This window comes from Pleurodeles waltl, chromosome 3_1 (assembly GCF_031143425.1).
Source record: "Pleurodeles waltl isolate 20211129_DDA chromosome 3_1, aPleWal1.hap1.20221129, whole genome shotgun sequence".
Classification (NCBI taxonomy): domain Eukaryota; kingdom Metazoa; phylum Chordata; class Amphibia; order Caudata; family Salamandridae; genus Pleurodeles; species Pleurodeles waltl.
In genome coordinates, this window is record NC_090440.1 from 428,767,008 (window position 1) to 428,788,521 (window position 21,514).

General features: G+C 43.6%; 1 long non-coding RNA gene across 1 annotated transcript in view; it reads left to right on the forward strand.

Annotated features, from left to right (window-relative positions):
• LOC138284193 (uncharacterized) overlaps window positions 1-16,544 on the forward strand; it is a 335,272-nt gene extending 318,728 nt beyond the window's left edge. Inside the window, exon 4 of the long non-coding RNA XR_011201356.1 lies at window positions 14,057-16,544. This is a non-coding gene — a long non-coding RNA (uncharacterized lncRNA). The remainder of the gene's footprint in view (window positions 1-14,056) is intronic.
• Window positions 16,545-21,514: the final 4,970 nt, after the last annotated feature.

Consider the following 21,514-nt stretch of genomic DNA (forward strand, 5'->3'; position numbering starts at 1 on the left):
ACTCTGGATTGTGTCTAATGTTTTCCTAGAGACTTTATCATCATAACTGTAGACCATCAACTGAAATTTGAGTTTCTCTCATGTAACTATAGTACCACACCAGAGAAAGTCAATGCCCTCCAATTCCATTTAATGCGTATTTTGTGCATAGACCCATTACTTGTCACCCGCAGCACTAGGCACTGTTATTAGTAAGCAGGAGAAAATAACATTGATGATGCAGATTGGCTTTGATTAGTTTCCTAAATGTTATGAGTTGGTAATGTTTCTCTATGGCAACAAGAATGTTCTTTCACAGCCCTTATGTCAGAAAGACAAAGGGCCTGATTACAACTTTGGAGGAGGTGTTAATCCGTCCCAAATGTGACGGATATACCACCAGCCTTATTACGAGTTCCATAGGATATAATGGACTCGTAATACGGCTGGTGGTATATCCGTCACTTTACCGTCACTTTTGGGACGGATTAACACCTCCTCCAAAGTTGTAATCAGGCACAAAGCCCTACACACCGCTCTAGTTTGTTTGATTTGGGATCTGTGTGAGGTAGATGGTATGCGAAGATTTAATATTTCAAGAAGATACTTATTTTAACATCTTCTCCATGGCTACGTCCTTTCTTGGTAATAAGTACAGTATGGAAAATATAGGTGTGATAAGTGCTTCATTTGGCGTGGTAGCGACAGGACTCCTTGTTTGTTCTGGACTAGCTGCAAGTTGTACATGCTTGAATACAAAGTTACAAGTCCAAATAGTGCTACGGCAATGGTGGCTTGATCATGCTCTCAAAAAATCATTAACGTGATGGAGCAGGTTAATGGCAATGGGATAATGTAATCAACTTTCTAAAATGGGATATTGTGTGCAGTGTCATTTATGTAATAAAATCCTACGACAGTGCTTAAGCAAGTGCTGAAATTGCCAAGGTTAAGATGGCTACGATTGGTACAAATGCTGGACTTTTTGTGAGACTACAGGAAGAAACACCATTTTGCAGCCTCTGTCACTTGCCCAGTTCAGCCTAATTAATGCCATCTGCTATCCTAGATCTGGCTGTACATTGTAACATACTTGCAAGATCTCAGAAAATATAATATGATCAGCTTTTGAGCTTAAAATTCTATACTTTTTCTTTTAGAAAATACCAGATTCACTTGCATGGTAGGTACACCGACTCCTTATTCGTTGAAGGAGCACACACATGTTGTGCACCACTGCAGTCTGGTTCAGAATATGCAGTACCTAGGGCTGGCCATTTGGGAGGAGAGCAAGGAGATCAACTACTGCTGATCACTAAGGAATGAGTGGATTTAGGGGTGCCACAGACAAAGAGCAGCCACTCATAATGGCAAGTGCTTGATTGGGGAATTTCATACTCACAGAGGTCTGAGGACAAATGCACCAAAACAAACTGTAAAAGTACTATTGTCTGCAATGTTCTCTGAGGGAAATGCAGGCAAGTGCACTGCAATGACTTATGTCCTGGTAGTCCTGCTCCGACTGCCCGGTCCATGTCCACTAATTGAAATCCATGAGCTTATATCTCCTCCTTCAACAACAGATTTGTCAGATGTGGTTTCTGATAAAAATATCACTAAACAGCACTCTCGCAATTATGTCACCCAAATCCCCTCTCAGCCTCCCAGTAACCATCTACATAGTAGCACTGAATCACAGTGTCTATTAAATACACCCATCAAATCAACACAACACATTTCATCATAAAGCCACACATGCTCACCTATCATCAGTTGCTGAATGTAGAGATCTTAAAATAGGACCTCCACCTCCACCCCTGACCCACACGCCCTCCACCTTCTGCAAACAAAAAATGAAACAAAAACACTAACACTGTTGCAGGATACATACCTTCTTACCTACAACTCAACACAACAAAAGCAAGAGGTCTGAACATAAACTCAACAATACATCATCAAACAATTGTCCACCAGTAACTTTTTCACAGACACACAAATAGGGCTTCACCCCTTAGAAACATCCCATTAAATCCTTACTGATTCTCACTGAGCAGGGCAGTGGCAGCCCAGAGAACTAGGATGAAAGGACCAGTTTCGCTCTAATTCACAAGAAAGGAGAGCCACCAACCAATCACAATTTCACCAGGTTATCAGTGATTTACTCTTAATAGATAGGGAAAGTAAGGACAAGGATTGACAACTATATTTAAGGAAACATTAACAGCCACAAAAATGGATGATATAATACCAGGCTGAAAAGCTCTTATTAGATGCAACCCCAGTGCTACATGCACCTACAACTTTCTCCTGCTATACAAATGTTAACACAGTAATAGAGCTGTTACTGAAACATGTTTAGATGCAATATCATAGCTGTCTATTGCCCACTCAAGCCTATGCATACTTGATGCCATCTTAACAGGCTTGACCACCACCCACAACCTAATTGAGATTGTCACCAGGTCTACTCACACAACAGGCCATGTGTTAGACCCAATATTCTGCAATCCAGACAATATAACCGTCCAGGGAAATGCTGCACCCAGCTGGGCCGATCACCACCTCATCTCCATTTCACTTACCATCCTCTCAAGACTCTCAACTATCTCACCCCATTCATCAGCGACCTGCTCCTCTGAAATAATCTGAATTTGCACTACGGTGAAATTCATCTTACCACAAACACACAACTGGAGACAACATAGAAGCTCTACGACGGGATGTACACATCCTTTGATAAAGCATACCCATAAAAACATCAATACACTGTAAAAGGAAAAAAAAATCCCTTGGATGAATGAAACCCAAAAAGATAAAAAGGATACATATCAGCACTACAAAGCACCTTGCAGAAATAACCTCTTGACAAAATGCATCTACAAAGGCACAACCGAATGTATAAGTCAGACATTAATAGGCAAAGGGAATCCACTATTCAAGCAGGACCAGAAATGCCAAATGCCCAACTAAGGAACTCCATCTAATCAGAATTCAAGTATTCTGAGAGCGCTCTAACAATGCTGTAACACTCTCAAGACGTCTGCAGAAAACTGGCAACTCACTACAGCACCACCATAGCAAACAAGAGAAACAACTGTCACCCGCAGATGCTTCTTAGACAAGCATTCCATAAAAGATGAATGCATTTCTATTATTCCTCGACCTTGCGAAAACCACCTGCTGAGCTGGTTCCCTTCACACCCATGTCCACCACAAATATTCAAGAAACGTCTACTATCAATATCATTGGCTATACCAACACTTTCATAGACAATAAATAATTGTCTATGTACAGCAGCCTGTCCAATGGACGTAAATAAAGCATACAGACGACCATTAGTCAAGAAGAACAAACTGGACCCAGAACATCATTATATCTTTAGACCAATTTGTAATGGATCTTTCCTTTGGCAAACACTTAGAAAGAAAGCCATTTCTACAGTTTTCTCAGTTCGGAGAAGAAAACCACTTACTCTCAGACTACCAAAAAGGATGCCACCTGCACAGAAGAGGCACAGAATCTGTTCTGATTGCCATATGGCTGACTAAGAAACGCTGTCGAAAAAACGGTGTAACAAAATGTCTTCTTCTGGATAGGTCAGCAGCTTTCAAAATCAAACCTCAATTCTTAGAGTCAAAGCAATCGATATTTATGGTATAACTATTGCTTAGGTCCGCTCCTACCTTGGTGATAGGGATAACATAATACCAAAAGAATAAAAACAGGATTTCCCTAAAGCTCTATCATCTCTTCTCTCCTCTTTAACATAATGTTAAACCATCACCAGAGCTGATCAACAGTTTTGATCTTATCGTCTACTATAATTCAGATGATGTACAAATACTTAAACTGGAAAATCTCAAAGACATGCGAACCTCTAAACTTCTAAACTGTCCCAAAGCCGTAGTCCAAAGGGTAACATGGAACTATCTCAAAAGAAATGCATTACAAACCAAGAAATCTCACTGGAGACCGGAAAGCATGTGATCCATTAACACTCTGGTTAGATCATCTAGGACCACTGCCAAATATATCAAAAGATGTTTGAAACCTTAGCTTCATCATGGACTCCGCACTCTTAATGAACACCCAAGTAGACAGACTAACCAAGCTGTCCATCTACACTAAAAAGACTCTCTGCATGTTTCCCCTCTTGGATTTCCACAAAAGATTCAAGCAACGTCATCACTCATCCTCTCAAAAGTGGATGACACAAATAGAACGCATCACAGGATTTCTCTGTTTATTTTAATTTCATAAAACGCAAGCAGTTACCGAGGAAGAGGTGTCCTTGCCTTGTGAGACAACATCATGAGATTCCTTTCTCAGGCATGAGATGACGCAGAGAATTCAAAGCTCAGATGCAAAATTACTTTTACATCTAAAGGTGCGCACGTGTGCGCACACACTCACAACACAAAAACATCTCTCTCTCTCTCGCATATTCCTGGCCTTGAGGCTCTCTTGCTCAGAATATCTTCACCCAGGGAATTGTGTATCACATATGAGACAAAACGCAAACCACAAACGTACCTAAGCCAATCCATATGTCACCAGGAAATAAATTAAATGCATAATAGAATTCTAAACAGATACTGGAAAAAGCGAACGTCACCTAATTTTAGAAGTATGCTGATGGGAGGGTCAGTGATTAGGTTCAAGTCAGTCTGGTCCATAACAATATTTACTGTCATTTCTTTCTGGTTTCCATCTCAAAGGTTATACATTTCTACAAATATTGATGGCATCTGGTGTTACATGCATATACAATCTTTCACTCTGAGATTCCCTTTGAGAGCAGAACAACCTCGTTTTGCACATCAATCTTCCATGTCTGATGTGTAAAACGATTTTCCAGACATGCAGAATACTCTTCTGACTTCTTCACCAGTCCCTACGAGTCATTCTTTCTCTGCTTAAGATAAAATAATTATGTTGGCTAAGCCTTATTTTATTGATTCGAGGATAGACATGTTTTGTTTTTAAGCTATGTCAATTTATAGCAGATTAAATATTTTAGCGAGCAAGTTCACCATCAGGTTTCTAAACTTCCTTTATAGTATATATCTACATTTGCTCATGTGGGCGTTTTTTTCGTGCAGCCTCAACTTTTAGCCAAGAGCATATTATTTTTAACTGCGTTAAGTTAAATGGACAAGTATGCAAACTTCGTACTGGCCTTTTAATATTTCGAGCTGCAAGCCTTTTCAGGTGTTTGAAAATGAATTCTGGTTTGTAAGCTGATTTCCAGTGTGCTTGTATCTGTAATTTTCTGGTGACCAGAACCCAACTGGCATTTGCAACTGCAGCCAATCACATAACCTGCCCACATGAGAAAGTAAGTCATAGGCCTTGTAAAACTTTTTTTCTCCATGCCAGTGAAAACCTTTCTAACTTTGTCCCTCTTTTTGCGGAACACTTCTGAAGAGGAGATATATAATTTACATGCAGAGGATATACATAAATTCACAAATTATATATATAATTCTACAGGGAAAACTCAAAACAGTTCTGTTGAAGAGATAGAACATTTTTTTTTACTTTAAATGAAGATTTCTCAGGTCAATGCTGACAAAAAATTATGTGAGAGTCTGACATTTCTCTTGATGAGGTGATTAGCGCTGTTGAATCTCTGCCTAATGGAAATGTCACTGGTAAGGATGCCATACCTATGGAACGTTATAAATCCCATTATAGAGATTTTAGCTTGTATGCTTGCAGGTTATTTAGAGTACTGACGAAGGAGGCAAGAAACCTTGATCGTGGGTGTTAGAAATGGGATATTCGGTTGGCAGTCAGTTTGCCCACTGTCCAAGCAAGGACCCTCACTCTAGTCAGGGTAAAAGAGAATCACCCTCAGCTAACCCCTGCTTACCCCCTTGGTAGTATTTGTACCAACAAACACAGTAACTTAATGAAAACACTACAAAATGACTCAAAAATGAGAAATTATTTATCTAAACAAAACAAGACCAAAACGACAAAAATCCACAATACACAAGTCACGTTATCAATTAAAAACCAAAAAGAGTCTTCATGTAGTGTTAAACACAACGCTAACGCTGTTAGTGTGATAATGTACCTTGGGCGCGTCAAAAATAACCCTGATTGGGCGAGTGTGCATGAAAAAGGGCTTGCGATTCCTCGCTTTTCCTCGCACGGTGGTCTGTGTGTGTGTGGATTTCTCACTCTTGGGCTGCCAGCTTCTCTTCTCAGGGTCCCAGGAACTGGATGGGCACCACTTGGCAGAGTAGGAGTTTCTCCAGAGGCTCCAGGTGCTGGCAGAGAGAAGTCTTTGCTGTCCCTGAGACTTCAAACAACAGGAGGCAAGCCAGGCGTGGCCCGTCCTTTAAGGACAGAGGGGCCACGCCCCCCACCTTTTGCCCCTCATGAAGAGTGTCTGTCAGGCTGAACAAAGGTCAGCCTGACAGACACTCTTCATTTTCAGCTCAGACAGCGAGGAGTGAGACATGCGCGATTTGCGCAGACTCCTGGCAGCCTGATCTGAACTTTGCGGGGCTGAGGAGGTCACAGCTCCTATAGGCGTGACCTCCTCGGCTCAGCAAAGGTGCCTTGAGGCCCTCCCCTGGGTGATGAGGAAAGCGTCACCCATTGACTTCGACCTGGGCACTTCAGGTTTAAGCCCTGAAGCCCCCAGGGCGAGTGTCAATCAGTGACACTTCGTCACAGAGTTGGGTGGGGTCAGCAGTCTCACTGACCCCATCCCTCTCTGTGACGAGGCTGGAACTTCTGCCTTCACTCACTGGCAGAGGGAAGTCAGCAGTCCCAACCCTCCTGGGACCTCGAGGCTGAAGATAAGTGTGTGTGTGTGTGATGTTTTAAAATGAATGTTTGGTGTGTGCGTGCATGTTTGAATGTTATGAGTGTTAATGGATGTGCGTGCATGCATGTGTGAAAGAATGAGTGTGTGTGTGTGTGATGTTTTAAAATGAATGTTTGGTGCGAGCATGCATGTTTGAATGGTATGAGTGTTAATGGATGTGCGTGCGTGTGTGTGTGAAAGAATGAGTGTGTGGGAACTTTTAAAATTAATGTTTGGTGCGTGCATGTTTGAATTTTATGAGTGTTGTTAATGGATGTGCGTGCATGCGTGCGTATCTGTGTGTGAAAGAATGAGTGTGTGTGTGTGTGTGTGTGTGTGCTTCCAGCCCGCCCCCCTCCCTCCTAAAGTTGCCGGCCGTCACTGAGGCAAGCTCTAAATCAAGCCCTTGGAGAGTTCTTCACAAGAAGGAAGGCAAAACAAAGTCCAGTCTTTGTCCTCTAGCACAGGCAGAAGCAGCAACTGCAGGATAGTTCCACAAAGCACAGTCACAGGCAGGGCTGCTCTTCTTCCTCAGCTCTTCTCCAGGCAGAGGTTCCTATTTGGTTTCAGACGTGTTCCAAAGTCTGTGGTTTTGGGTGCCCTTCTTATACCCATTTTGCCCTTTGAAGTAGGCTTACTTCAAAGGAAAAGTCTCTCTTGATTGTGAAATCCTGCCTTGCTTAGGCCAGGCCCCAGACACACACCAGGGGGTTGGAGACTGTATTGTGTGAGGGCAGGCACAGCCCTTTCAGGTGTGATTGACCACTCCTCCTCTTCCTCCTACCACAAATGGCTCATCAGGAAATGCAGACTACACCACCAGCTCCCTTTGTGTCACTGTCTAGTGAGAGGTGCAACCAGCCCAACTGTCAAACTGACCCAGACAGGGAATCCACAAACAGGCTGAGTCACAGAAATGGTGTAAGCAAGAAAATGTCCACTTTCTAAAAGTGCCATTTTCAAACACACAATCTTAAAATAAACTTTACTAAAAGATGTATTTTTAAATTGGGAGCTCAGACACCCCAAACTCCACATGTCTATCCGCTCCAAAGGAGAAGCTACACTTCAATCATATTTAAAGGTACCCCCCATGTTAACCTATGAAAGGGACAGGCCTTGCAAAAGTGAAAAACGAATTTAGAAATATTTCACTGTCAGGACATATAAACCACATTACTATGGGGGTCATTCCGACCCTGGCGGTCAAAGACCGACAGGGCCGCGAATGGAGGAAGCACCGCCAACAGGCTGGCGGTGCTTCCCTGCCCATTCTGACCGCGGCAGTAAAGCCGCGGTCAGAATACCGGGTCCGGCGGTTTCCCGCCGGATTTCCCCCGGCTGGGCAAATCCGCCAGGGCAGCGCTGCAAGCAGCGCTGCCCAGGGGATTCTGACCCCCTTCCCGCCAGCCTGTTTCTGGCGGTTTACACCGCCAGGAAGAGGCTGGCGGGAACGGGCGTCCTGGGGCCCCTGGGGGCCCCTGCACTGCCCATGCCACTGGCTTTCCTCTGGATGGGAAGCATTTTCTTGTGGGCCAGTTTGAAGAACTGAGCCACCGAGTGAATCTCAAAGCCCAGGAAGAGCAATTTTTGTGTTGGTAGAAACTCTGACTCCTGACAGTTGATCATAAACGCTAGGTTCTGAAGCAGAGAAATCGTCTATTGCAACTGCTACCTAGTTTGATGTGATCCTGATGCATCAGCAAAATATGTCTGATTCCTCTCACTCAGAGCCATTCTCAGAGCCATTCTATGGCTGGATGTAACACCTTGGTAAAGCACCATAGTGCAGAGGAGAGGCCAAAAGGGAGACAATGGAACTTGAAGACCTGTTCTCACCACACAAATTGCAGAAAACAGTGGTGTGGGGAAAGATTGGTACGGTGAGGTAGGCTTCCTTCAAGTCCAATCTGACAAGCCAGTCTTTCAGGGGAAGGATATCCCGAAGGAGGTGAATCCCCTCCATTTCAAATTGAGAGTCAACCACCCATCTGTTGAAGTCCCACGAGTTGATGACAGGGCAGGACACATTCTCTTTTTTCTCCACCAGGAAGATGTTGCTGAGAAAACCCTTTGGATGGCGGGTCATGGGAACGATCTCCCCTTTGAGCAACAATTCCTGCAGCAACTTCTCGGTAGACTACCTGCATGCCCTCATGTGAGAAAACTAGGGGTCGAGGGTTGGGACCTTGCCGGCGGGTACCATAGACTTCTATGTGAATGCCTGCCACCATTTGGGGTACCCATGCATCCCCTGTTATCAATGCCCAAGTTTGAAGGAACCACTGTAACCTGCCTCCCAACTCTGGAAGGTGTTGGCTCCTCAGAAGGCACATTGGCTACCACAGTCTTGACCGTTGCCCCATGTGGGGTAGAAGCATTCAAACTTCTTTTGATTCTGCCCCTGCAGGGAATGCCTGGTCTGGAACTTGTGGGGTTGGAAGCATACACACGGCTGGAGGAGCACCCTGTACCTTTTGGTTTAACACCTTTTGGATGAACTGGTGGGCCTTATCCAGTGAGGGAAAAGTGGTAACAAACTTCATTGGTTCCTTGATTAAATTGTTTCAGAAGAGACCCCCATCTGGCATGGGCCCGGCCTCTGTGGTTGGCAATTCCCCCAGCTTGGGGTCAATTTCAATCAACAAAGAGTGGTGGCTCTCTGTAGACACTGCACAGCTGCCATTTCCCTGGAAGCATAGAGCCCGCTGGGCTCAGCCAGAAAGAATGTCAGGGTCAATTAACTCACCCTATTTATGGGTTGCCTCTGTCATGCAAAAAGTTTTGTAAGTGGCCCCAGGACATCAAGGACCTTCCCCTGGCAAGATCTCCAGGATCAATCCAGACCCTTTTTCTTGTCCTTCATAAACTTTGTGATAAACGTCACCATTTTGCCGTCTATCTCGGTGGTACAAAGTGACCTCATCTGTCAGGGAAGAACTCGGGCACTTAACCCGCAGCCACCCTCTCACCTCTTTGTCCATAGTCTTGTGAATGTAGGTAGTCATGTATGCCACCACCTTGCCGGCGGGAGCCCAGTCTGCTGAGCAGGGGTGATAAATATCATCAGGACCCAGCATGTCCTGTGTACCCACTGCATCTTGCAGAGTAGACATACCCTGATCATCCATCCTGGGTTGTTTGGCACTGCCATCTGGCCAGCAGGGTCTACTGGGACCTGGTTTATCACCAGAGTCCTCATCAGGGTTATCAGAGTCATCCCCGGCATTGTCATCTATCTCCTAAGAGGAGTAGGAATCATAGTCATCAGAGGTAAACCCAGGCTGGGAATAGGGGTCCTGCGTCACAAAGGTGTCAAGGGAATCTCTCAGAAAAGCTTGGCACAACCTTTCGAAGGCATCTGAAGGGGGCTACAGCTCTGGCCTTGGAGCAGGTTCTTGCCAACCATTTACCCTGATGGGTACACTAAGTGTCCCAAGGGAGTAAAGGCCCACACCTTCCTCTTGCAGGGGTACCACGTTACGTCGGGCTGTAAACTGGATTATTTGACTACTCTGGGGTTGTAAAGCCAAAGAAATCTCTCTCTGGAGGAATGCATCTTTTGCGTCCACTAACTCCATGTGATTGGAAAGGAGAGATTGCTTTTTTTCCCCAGCCCCCAAGAACTCCGCGTTATAACCTGCCAGGAGGGACTAGGTACAGAAGGTGTCTAAAAGGCATAGGCTGATATATATGGGGATCAACCCTTGTGCTAGCCACACAATATGGTCCTAAAACCTTGTCAATAGCTGTACGATTGGGATAAACCTGTTACAAATGCCAATGCTTGTTGGGATGTTAATGCACACATACCCTCTAATTGCTCAGTTGGAAGAAGAGCCAAAAGAGAAGCAGCAAGGGAAATTCCCAAACATGAATAGTAAGGGTTACGAGAAACTGTTCTCTGTGCGCTTGAGATCACAAAACAGCCTGGATCCGGTGACGAGCCACATGGGAGAGAAAATGGTTGCAATGCAAAGAATGCGGATGCTCTGTCTGTGCACCCTGCGCTGAGGGACACACTTCTGCATCACGCTCAGTAACAGGAATTCCCACCAAGCTAACAGTGCCTAATTAGATACAAATATTGTTCAAAACACTACAAACGTGTTATAAAGCCACAAAGAAAAAACGCTTATCTGGCTGCTGAGCAGTAAAGAAAGAGGAACTTTTCCTTTGGTAGATGATTTATATTGCGGACTCTATGGTTCGATTGTGGAAAGTTCAAACACTCAGACTCATGGGATTTCTGTTTGTTTGATATAATGTTGTTAATGGCTGCTGAGCAATAAAATGGACAGAGTTGTTGCATAATCTGTGCCTCCGGTCCTGACATAGATGTTTTTTGCATACTATTAAAAATCAGACGGGTGGAGTTAAGATTCATTGCAGGTAAATGGTCTGAAATATTAGGGGCCAGAAGCTCCACAGAGGAGCTTCTATACACATACATATTACCCCCAGAGGTGGCTGTCGGAAATCTGAAGTGGATGGGGGGAGGTGCTGTTAGGTGAATAATGTTTTTTTTAAATGTGCCTGTCGCTGCTGTCGACGCTAACGCTACCGCCACCTCGGTGCGTCTCTCCTTCCGTCAGTCCCTGGAGAACAAAGCACAGGCGCCCCATCCAATCCAGATGCTGCTCTTATGCTATACCAAGCATGAGAGAAGCACCGGGATCAGCCTGAGTGGCCTGGTCTGACGCTTGCTTAGGCACAGGAAGCCTGTGCCAATTCTCCACCCAGTTGTGCAACACAGCTTGGTTGGGGAAATGTAAGTGTGCATGTTGGTTTGGTCATCCTAAAATGGGGCCGGCCAAATCTACATGCACACTTACAGTGAGGAGATATAATTTTGACCTTTGTTTTATTGATTCGATTAAGTTCATTTACTTTCCCTTTAGAGCAAGAGTGTTTTCTGATAGGTGGGAGCTGTTTCAGCATGCCAAACAAGAGTGCCTATGGTCAACACTCCTCGTCACTCTTTCTATAGAACCATTGGAAGGGGTACTTGGGAAGGAAATGTGTGACTGGAGTGCATGCAGTAAGGATAATGCCCATGTTATTTCTCCGTATGTGGACTCTGGTGTGTATTTTGGCACCCGAGAAAACACCCCCACAATTGTTACATGTGTTAGAGGAATTTGCAGAGTTGCGTGCTTAAAGACCAACTGTTCCAAGTCCTGTCTATTCCCTGTCAGAGAGTTAATCCATTGTGACACATGACTTCCCCAGTTTTGGGATGCTGTGGTAAACCAGACCACTGAAGTATTTGGGGTGCAGGTAGTGCACATGGTCCATGACAATATAAAAATTAATGTAGGCAGATGCTTAAAGATCCTACAGAACTTCATAGAAAGAAAGAGAGAAATTGAAACAAGTTATGATGCCACTACCAATAGAAAAACAAACAGACACAAAGAGAGACAGACACAAAAAGAAGGAGACACGGAAAGCGTGACCAAGGAGGCTTTGGCAGGGATGCTGAACCATCCCCTAAGAGTGAGATAGCCTAGAATAAGCAAGAGTGAGCCCATACCAGGAGGCCCTCTCTTTGACATATTTTGGAAGAGAGCTTGACCTTGTTTAGAGGATACATTGGAGATAAGGGTTAGTGCAAATCATTTTGAAGAAGGGCACGTGGGAGGGGAAATGTCAAGGGTGAGGACAGCTGGAGGGAGGGAGATCCAGACCGAATATTCTCTACTTGTCCTTGATTGTAACATGCCTTAATTAATAATAACCTGCAAAGCAGACTGAATATCAATTTTCTATGAAAAAGGCAGATGCTATTTAGACTTTTATTTGCAGATTGAAGAACTTGGAGAGGGCATGTAAAAGGTGAATATTATGGCCAGGACAATGAAGTCTTCCACTGCAGAACCTACATTATTAACATCTATGGAAAAATACATACCTATATGACATTTTGAATTTTGGCAAGCAAGTTTATTCACCCACTCACATTACTCTTTTGTTTCACGAAAATACTGCTGGTTGTAATTCTTTATGTGACATCAACTTAACTACTGTAAAGACAAGGTTCAAGATCAAGCAAACCTTTATATGTGTCTGCAATTAATTTTGTAGAGAACTTAAGATTCCTGTTCTTTTTATCGTCCTTTGATGGATAACGGGCTGTTCCCTGAGCATCTACCAGATGACGTAGTCAATTAATGGGACAGGCTTAGAGTCCAGTTGAAATGACAAATGTTTGAATTTAATAACTTTATCAGATTTTAACATTTTCCAAGACAAGACAATATGATTAATCTCCAGTATTTCAGTCCCTTTAGTTCTATAGTGCTTTCTAGCCTCTTATTGGTATTAACCTCACAGGTCGTAAGGTAACAGAGTGACATTTTTCTACCAGAATAGCCAAGTGGAGGATTCGACTTGGTATTACAAAAACGTGTGCCATACATACATTTTGAATCATACATTGTGCCATGCATTGTGAATCATTTATGAAAACAAGTGTTGGGTGATTTGGGGTGTCATGGTGACAAGGAGTTTTTGGAGAAGTATTTCCATGCTTTCAAAGGAAGAGAAACACTGGCAACCCAGGATGTATACCTTTGTGATAGTTCATTTGGACAAAATATCGGAGAACAAATATTGTGTGGACAAAATATCATGTTAAAAATATAGAGGACATAAAAATCATGAAGGTAAGTTTATATGGGTAAGCAAACTTTAACTATACTTAGCACAACATATATGTACCTTACTTCAAAGTAAGTAGATGTGAAGTTCAATATGGTAAATCTATACTTACGTCATTGCACTTACTTTCTTGATATTTTGGTCCTCAATATTTTTGACACAATATTCACACAATATTTATTTCCTCAATATTCTGTCAGACAACCTGTTAATTTCTTTGCTGTTGTTGATCAATTGCATAAGGAAAAAATGCATGATCCAAAATTTTCATGACGTATATTAAAATTAGTTTAATCTTCTTGTAATTTTGTATGAGGAAAAACTAAGAACAATTCAGATTGCTGTTTTTTTGCATGGTGCTCAACTTTATGGAGTCTCACCACGTTTAGATTGGGACCAAACCTGTTTTCTCAATTCCTTATTGCGCAACGTTTTGGAATATGGTATTTATGAAAGATTATTTCACATATTGAGAGTACAAGCACATTGTTTTTACTATTATGGTCACATTTTGAGAGATCTTTGCTTTTTCTTTAAATATTAAATGGTTTATATGGAATGAAATACATTAAATTATTGTCTCTCTTTAGAGGCAGGGGACAGGAAGTGTCAGCTCTGATCGCCAGCGCAAGCTACTAAATAAGGAGCAGGAAGGCAATGATGGCTACTTGAACAAAAGAAAATTTCTCTCGAACTTCAATGCGAGACCTTTTCCTGCTTATCCAAGAAGAAAATAAAATTTTGCTATAACATCGCATAATGCATATGTTTCTATATTTTTTCAGAAAATGCATGCGTTTTCATTGTTTTCAGAAAAGAGACCACTTATTTTTATGAGTTGTGTGTCCTGACATCAGGGTGAAATAACTGCCTCTATTGTTATGTTTTGGTTCTATGGTGTTCACTGCATATTTGTCTGGTAGGGTACCTTAGTCTAATGCCTAGTGATATGTTAAGCTGATCTGATGCTATAGTTCAGAGTTTCTGAAAATATTCCTTTTGATAGGATTTTACATTGAAATGCTTCTCTATTTCCCACCGAAGCCTGATTTCCTTTTTCCTTTGCAAGAGAATTGTGTCAAGGTGGAAAAACCACAGAAAAGTGTGTGTCAGTGCAGTTCAATTCTATTTTTATTTCAGTCTGGCTCTGCTGACATAACCAGAGGTTTCCCCAATAGCTTAACCCTGAAATGAAATGTAATATATTAACTTGTATCACCTGCGTTACGTTTATGGTCGCTCTTTTTGTAAGGGTTTTAATATTGTGAATTATCAGTACATCGGACAAAGTGTGTATTAACAATCTGATTCGAATTTATGTAAGAACCAGTGTTTGCAATGTCCAAAAAAATACATAATATATTTCATATTCGTATGATGATATTTTATTGTTTTGTAATAGTCTCATAGACCAAATCTGATTGTACATTTCATTCCACATTAAATTCCTGAATGCTAATGAGTGTAACTATCCATCGAATTTGGCCTAACTTAGCCCCTTTTTCGCCAGTGTATGCAAACATTCCTGTGACCTGTATGAGGTGTAGGTAGTCATTAAGGCAGTGATGGGGCTAAAGTTCTTGCCCCATTACCATTGGCCTGCAATAAGTGTTTCAATTTTGAAACATTGAATGATCTTCGACAGACCTCAAGGCAAAAAGTCTCATTTTGTTTAAGCAATGTCCACTCAAAAAGAGAACATTCCTATCCCCATCCAAACTGTTTTTGCCCTGCCTTACTCCTTCATTGCACCAATCCTCCTACTTATGTTTGTCACTTCGTCCCATTTATTTATTAATTTATTTTCTATTTTTTTTTTTCACAGAGCTACTGAATGGCCAGAGGCTTCAGAGCACATTACAGTTAATAATGATAGAGTCCTGGGTCGCCTTACAATCCAACCATGCAAACAGGGAAGCTAGAGGAGGATGAGTGAGCTGTGACCATAACTTAAGATAAGGACCCAGGAAATATAAAGGAGCAGTAATTGCTTTTTGTAAAGAAGACACATTAATCACAGGTGTTGAATTCAACAGGGTATAGTTCGTTTAACGAGGGCAGATCAACATCCATCCCCCAGTTGGTGGACGAGTTTTCTCCAACTGTTGGTATCCGAACTCCTGGATTATTCTAGATCTCAAACGCAGCTACAGGATACGACATTATTAATTTAGAACGTGTTGTGGAGTGGTGGTGAGAAAAGAGATGGGGGGAGGATTAGGGAGGTAGAGCATTGTCTAAGGAGCGATAAAGGTAAAAATAAAATGAACGTTTTCAATTTGACCTAATATTGTGTAGAATTGGGCCTGTGCGTTTTCCAGCCTCATTCATAGTGCAGGTCTGTTATGCGATTGAGGTAGTGACTCCAGAGAAGGAGAAAGACACATTTTATGGAAATAAAACACCGGACGTTTGCGTTGTCATGGTACAAAACCTGTCACAGACCAGGGTAGACATCATTTTTGGTTGTTTGAGGTCAACACTACCCAAAATGTCCCCCTTTGTTAATTTATGCCAGAGAAGTTCAGTCAAATTATTCCGTTTCGACAAATAAAAGCGAATGCTTGGTAATGAAATCTGTTTAGTCAGATCCTGATTGAGAGAGAACACAAATTTAGTTATAAATTTGATTTGCGTATGAACAGTTCAACATCATAATGACCCTTAATAACCTAGAAAGAGTATCACAGAGAGCAAGGACTAGGGTGACTCTGGGAGTCCCTCTTTAGCTCCTGTGACTAATAAAGTGAAACAAATGTAGTTTTCATGAATACCACCTCAGAGCAAGCTCTCCACTGCTTTTATGTACACAGGTTACATTGCTAATTTGTGTACTGGAGTATTTGTGTGATTTCTATCATATCTAGAATGAATCATCGGAAATAATATTGTCTATAAGAATAAAACAGTTTATGGTCCACATAGAAGTTGCTTTCGTCTGCATTCTATCTACCTGTGATTTTGAAGCTAAGAATTATTTTAACTTTACAATAATTTAGACTGACAAAAACTATATTGTAAGCTTATGAGTCTACCATCTGTTAAAGCATGGTCATGTATATAGTATAATATAATAAAGCATTACGCCAATTATTATACAAACATCTTCCATAAACTCTTGCCATTACTATTTGGGGTTTACCACCAAATCTAACCACAAATTAGTAGATGTGGAAATGGAAAAATACTGATGGTAGAATGCTCATCTGTGATTACCATAGTTGGTTCAGGACCTTAGGGGCTGATTTGTAGTTTGGTGGATTGAGGCAAGGCTGTTGGTATGGGAGAGTACTCTACTCCTGCCATACCAAACGTCCTCCACCTGCCAAACTTAGAGTTGTTCACCAGCCCAGTCGACAACTCTAAACATTGAAAGGAACCCCGTTCACTGCAGTTCCTGTCAATGTTATAACAGTCTGAGGGACGACTTTGTCAAATATGACGGCCGCTATAAAAATTTTACATTGTTTACTTTTCCCAAAAACATACTCACAAAGCAGGGGTTTGTTTTTGGAAAAAGTAAAACTATTGGCCTCTACAGCATGGAAGTTGTCTCTCAGGGTGCGATGAGCATTATTTTTTTTTACTGTTGTGGTGACATACAGCAACAAAAAAACATATAACAATGTGTACTTTAAATAGGGCTCACGGTGTTAGGTGTGAACCTCTGATGGCCCATACTCCATTCGGTCATCGGAGGATTATGTCAGTGAAGAAGCCAGAGTAGGCTCCTTCGGCTGGAGTAAATGTCTGCCTGACTGTAAATCAGGTGGGCGGAGCTTCAGTTTGACAGAGAGTGTACTCCGTTGCTCCCAGGCAAACTTCAAGTCAATCCCTTTGTCTGGTTTCTTTATTTAATATAAACATTTTATTACATTTTTAATAATAGTACCAATAGACTACTCACAATGCAGTACTCTAAGGGAACCTTCCAAAATTGTCTAAGAAAATCCCCTAATCGCCATCTTCACCCTCAACCTCAGCCTAGGCATTCTCACCGATCATCCCCTAGAAAGACCACCCTCGGCCCCATATCCTTGAATGTATCTTTGGGCATGCGCGGGTTACATAAATAGGAGTTTCCAATTTAGCACCCCAGTCCATGCCTGCTCTCAACTCTCTCAGTGGGAGGGAGGGCATTCAGTCTCTTCCAGTATTTCACATGTCCCTCTTTACCAATTGCATTCCCACACCCATCAAGTCTCTCGCACCCTATATATACAGTATAGCAACTTTAGTCTTCAATCCGGTAACACAGTGCACCTGAGAGTGTTTTGAACAAATTAAGCCAATATTGCAGAATAATGGGGCCTACCCAGACCATGTAAAATCACCCATGCCACTCTAGTTCAAAAGAGAGCTAAACATTTCCGAGTGTGCCACAGTAGCCTGAGCGTGTAATATGTACAGTGTAGGTAATCCACCTGAATAAGGTGCGATCAGGCTGATACAGCAAAGGTGCTCAGTAACATGCATGCCTCCCTCTATTCCTTCTCCTCGAGAGGACTCATCCATCCCTCCCATCTTGTCTTCAGGCTCTAAAGGGGGTACACTGTGAGTGATTGACGAGTGTCCTATACACTTGAGTTATACCCCCGTAAGCATGGGACCAATGAGGAGGTTATATTCTGGTGGTGTGACAAGCGCCTCCTGGGAACTTGATAGGCTTTCCAGAACTGGAGGTAATGATAGAATTGGGATCTGTACAGGGAGAACTCTGACTGAAGAAGGAGGAAGGTTTTTATGTGGTTGCCCTCCCACACATCCCCCAACCTCAACTCCCCTATTCTATCCCATACCCTGAAACCCTCCAATTGTGACACCTGGTACAGCCACCTACCCAGCAAGAGAGGTGTCTCTAAGGTCAACCAGGGATGCCACCCTGTCCAGCAGTGTCGCCTTCCAAACTTGAAACACTAACTTGGTCAGTTCTGGGAGAATCTGAGGTATTGTTGCCCCATATACCAAGCCCAGAAGATTGTCCAAGCCAACAAGCACCACTTCCAGTATAAAAAGCATGATCTGCCCATCCCCCATGCAGCTAATCAATCTCTATCAGGGCATGAGCTGCCCAGTAATAAAGGCCGATATCTGTCATTGCCAGCCCACCATCAAAGGTCCAGAGTATATATTTGGTAAAGGAGATTCAGGGGATTTTTACTGGCCCAGATACATTTATGGGCTATAGCAGTGATAACATTGAATCAATGATTCGGTATGGATAATGGGAAGTGTGATAGGATTATCATTTTATACAAGGCTATCCTTCCCAATAATTTAAATGGCAGCTTGGTCTATCTAGCTAGGTCTTCCTATACGAAGAGGCAGTAGGCCTGAGATTAAGGGTCCAAACTCAGTTCTGCTCCCAAGTTATATGAATTTCTAGATTCTGACAACTAAGGAGTCAGCTGAGGAGATCGGGATGTCAGGTATCATCCCCTCCATCTCCATGCAGGGGGACCAAGAGTGATTTAGACCAGTTTACTTGCAGGACCGATGCTCAGCCATTGGTGTCCAGAATGGAGAGGAGAAGTGGTCCAGTTCCAGATGGGCAAGCCATAAACAGGAGGACATCATCCACATTCAGCTCTAGCCTGTCCTCCAGAGCAAAACCCATATATGGGTATAACACTGTATCAAGGTCGCGAAGGGCTCAATCACCAGGGCAAAAAGAAGGGGCAGGGCAGAGGGCAGAGGGACGTGTTATAGTTTGGTGATATGAGGCCCAGGTCTCAGATAGCACTGGCATTCCCCAGTTGCAGGCAACACGAGCAGCCGGAGGTCTTTAACACTGGGTTCCCCGGGACTGGCAGTGAAGTCCCTGCTGTCCCATGATCCCGTCTGTGGATTGCCATTAGCCCCTGATCACCACTTGGAATGCCAGGCACCAAAACGCTTCCACAAAGCGTGGCTGGTTCGCTCGCCATGGACACCTCCGGGCCCCAATACTCACAGTGTAGTAACTCTTCAATAGTAATAGTTGAGCAGCAAAGGCAGGGAAAAAGTAGAAGAAACGGGGAGCAAACAGTCCAAACCTCTCAAATCCTTTCAGTCCAGCCATTCCCTTCAAGGTGCTTGTAGGAGGCTGGCCTGGCTTATAGTGGGTACCTTGTGGTACTTACACCTTGTGCCAGGTCCAGTTATCCCTTATTAGTAGAATATAAGTGTTTCTAGCAGCTTAGGCTGTTAGAGGTAGCTATGGCAAAGCAGCATAGGCTGAACTAGGAGACATGCAAAGCTCCTACTATACCACTTCTGTCATGTAGCACAATATCATAAGAAAACACCATACTCAGAGTTACTAAAAATAAAGGTACTTTATTTTAGTGACAATATGCCAAAAGTATCTCAGAGGATACCCTCAGTTGAGAGGTAAGTAATACACACAAAGTATATGTACACAAACCCAAAACAGGTAAGTAACAGTAAGAAAAGTAGCAGAATCACAATAAGATGCAATAGGTAGACATAGGCTTAGGGGCAACACAAACCATATACTTCAAAAGTGGAATGCGAATCACAAATGGACCCCAGGCCTATGGGAGGCTGTAAAGGGTCGCTGGTACTGTGAGAAAACAGTAAGGGTGTCCAAAATACCCCACCTCAAGACCCTGAAAAGGTGGAGTAAAGTTACCCTACTACCCCCGAAAGACAGTATAGTCGAGATAGGGGATTCCGCAAGAACCACAACCACCAGCAAAACACTGAAGACGGAGTCCTGAACCTGAGGACCTGTAAAGGAAGGGGACCAAGTCCAAGAGTCACGCAAGTGTCCAGGGGGGGCAGGAGCCCACTAAACCCCGGATGAAGGTGCAAAAGGGCTGCCTCCAGGTGGAAGAAGCCAAAGATTCTGCAACAACGGAAGGTGCCAGGAACTTCTCCTTTGGTCAGAAGATGGCCCACGGCGTGCTGGAGGATGCAAAAGTGTTTCCATGCAGAAATACTGCAAACAAGTCTTGCTAGCTGCAAGAGTTGCGATGAAGGATTTTGGGTGCTGTTGGGGACCAAGAAGGACCAGGATGTCGCCCCTTGGAGGAGGAGACAGGGGAATGCTAAGCAACTCAGAGAGCCCTGGCAGAAGCAGGCAGCACCCGCAGAAGTACTGGAACAGGCACTTAGAAGATCTGAGGACAGTGGTCGACTCAGAGTCACAAAGGAGGGTCCCACGATGTTGGAGTCCAACTCAGTGAGTTGGGCAATGCAGGACGGAGTGCTGGGGACCCAGGCTAGGATATGCACAAAGGAATCCTTGGAAAAGTGCACAGAAGCCAGAGCAGCTGCAGATCATGCAGTACACAGGATTACTGTCTGGCGTGGGGAGGCAAGGACTTACCTCCACCAAATTTGGACAGAAGGGCCACTGGACTATGGGAGATACTTGGACCCAGCTCCTGTGTTCCAGGGACCACGCTCGTCAGGATGAGAGGGGACCCACAGGACCGGTGATGCAGAAGTTTGGTGCCTGCGTTGGCAGGGGGAAGATTCAGTTGACCCACGGGAGATTTCTTCTTGGCTTCCAGTGCAGGGTGAAGGCAGACAGCCCTCAGAGCATGCACCACCAGGAAACAGTTGAGAAAGCCAGCAGGATGAGGCGCTAAAATGTTGCTGGTAGTCGTCTTGCTACTTTGTTGCGGTTTTGCAGGCGTCCTGGAGCAGTCAGCGGTCGATCCTTGGCAGAAGTCGAAGAGAGAAGTGCAGAGGAACTCTGGTGAGCTCTTGCATTCGTTATCTGAGGAATAGCCCAGAGGAGAGACCCTAAATAGCCCAAATAGGAGGTTTGGCTACTCAGAAAGAGGCTTGGCTACTAAGAGAGGTAAGCACCTATCAGAAGGGGTCTCTAGCATCACCTGCTGGCACTGGCCACTCAGAGCTGTCCATTGTGCCCTCACACCTCTGCATCCAAGATGGCAGAGGTTTGGGACACACTGGAGGAGCTCTGGGCATCTCCCCTGGGAGGTGCTGGTCAAGGGAGTGGTCACTCCCCTTTCCTTTGTCCATTTTCGCGCCAGAGCAGGGTTGGGGGATCTCTGAACCATTGTAGACTGGCT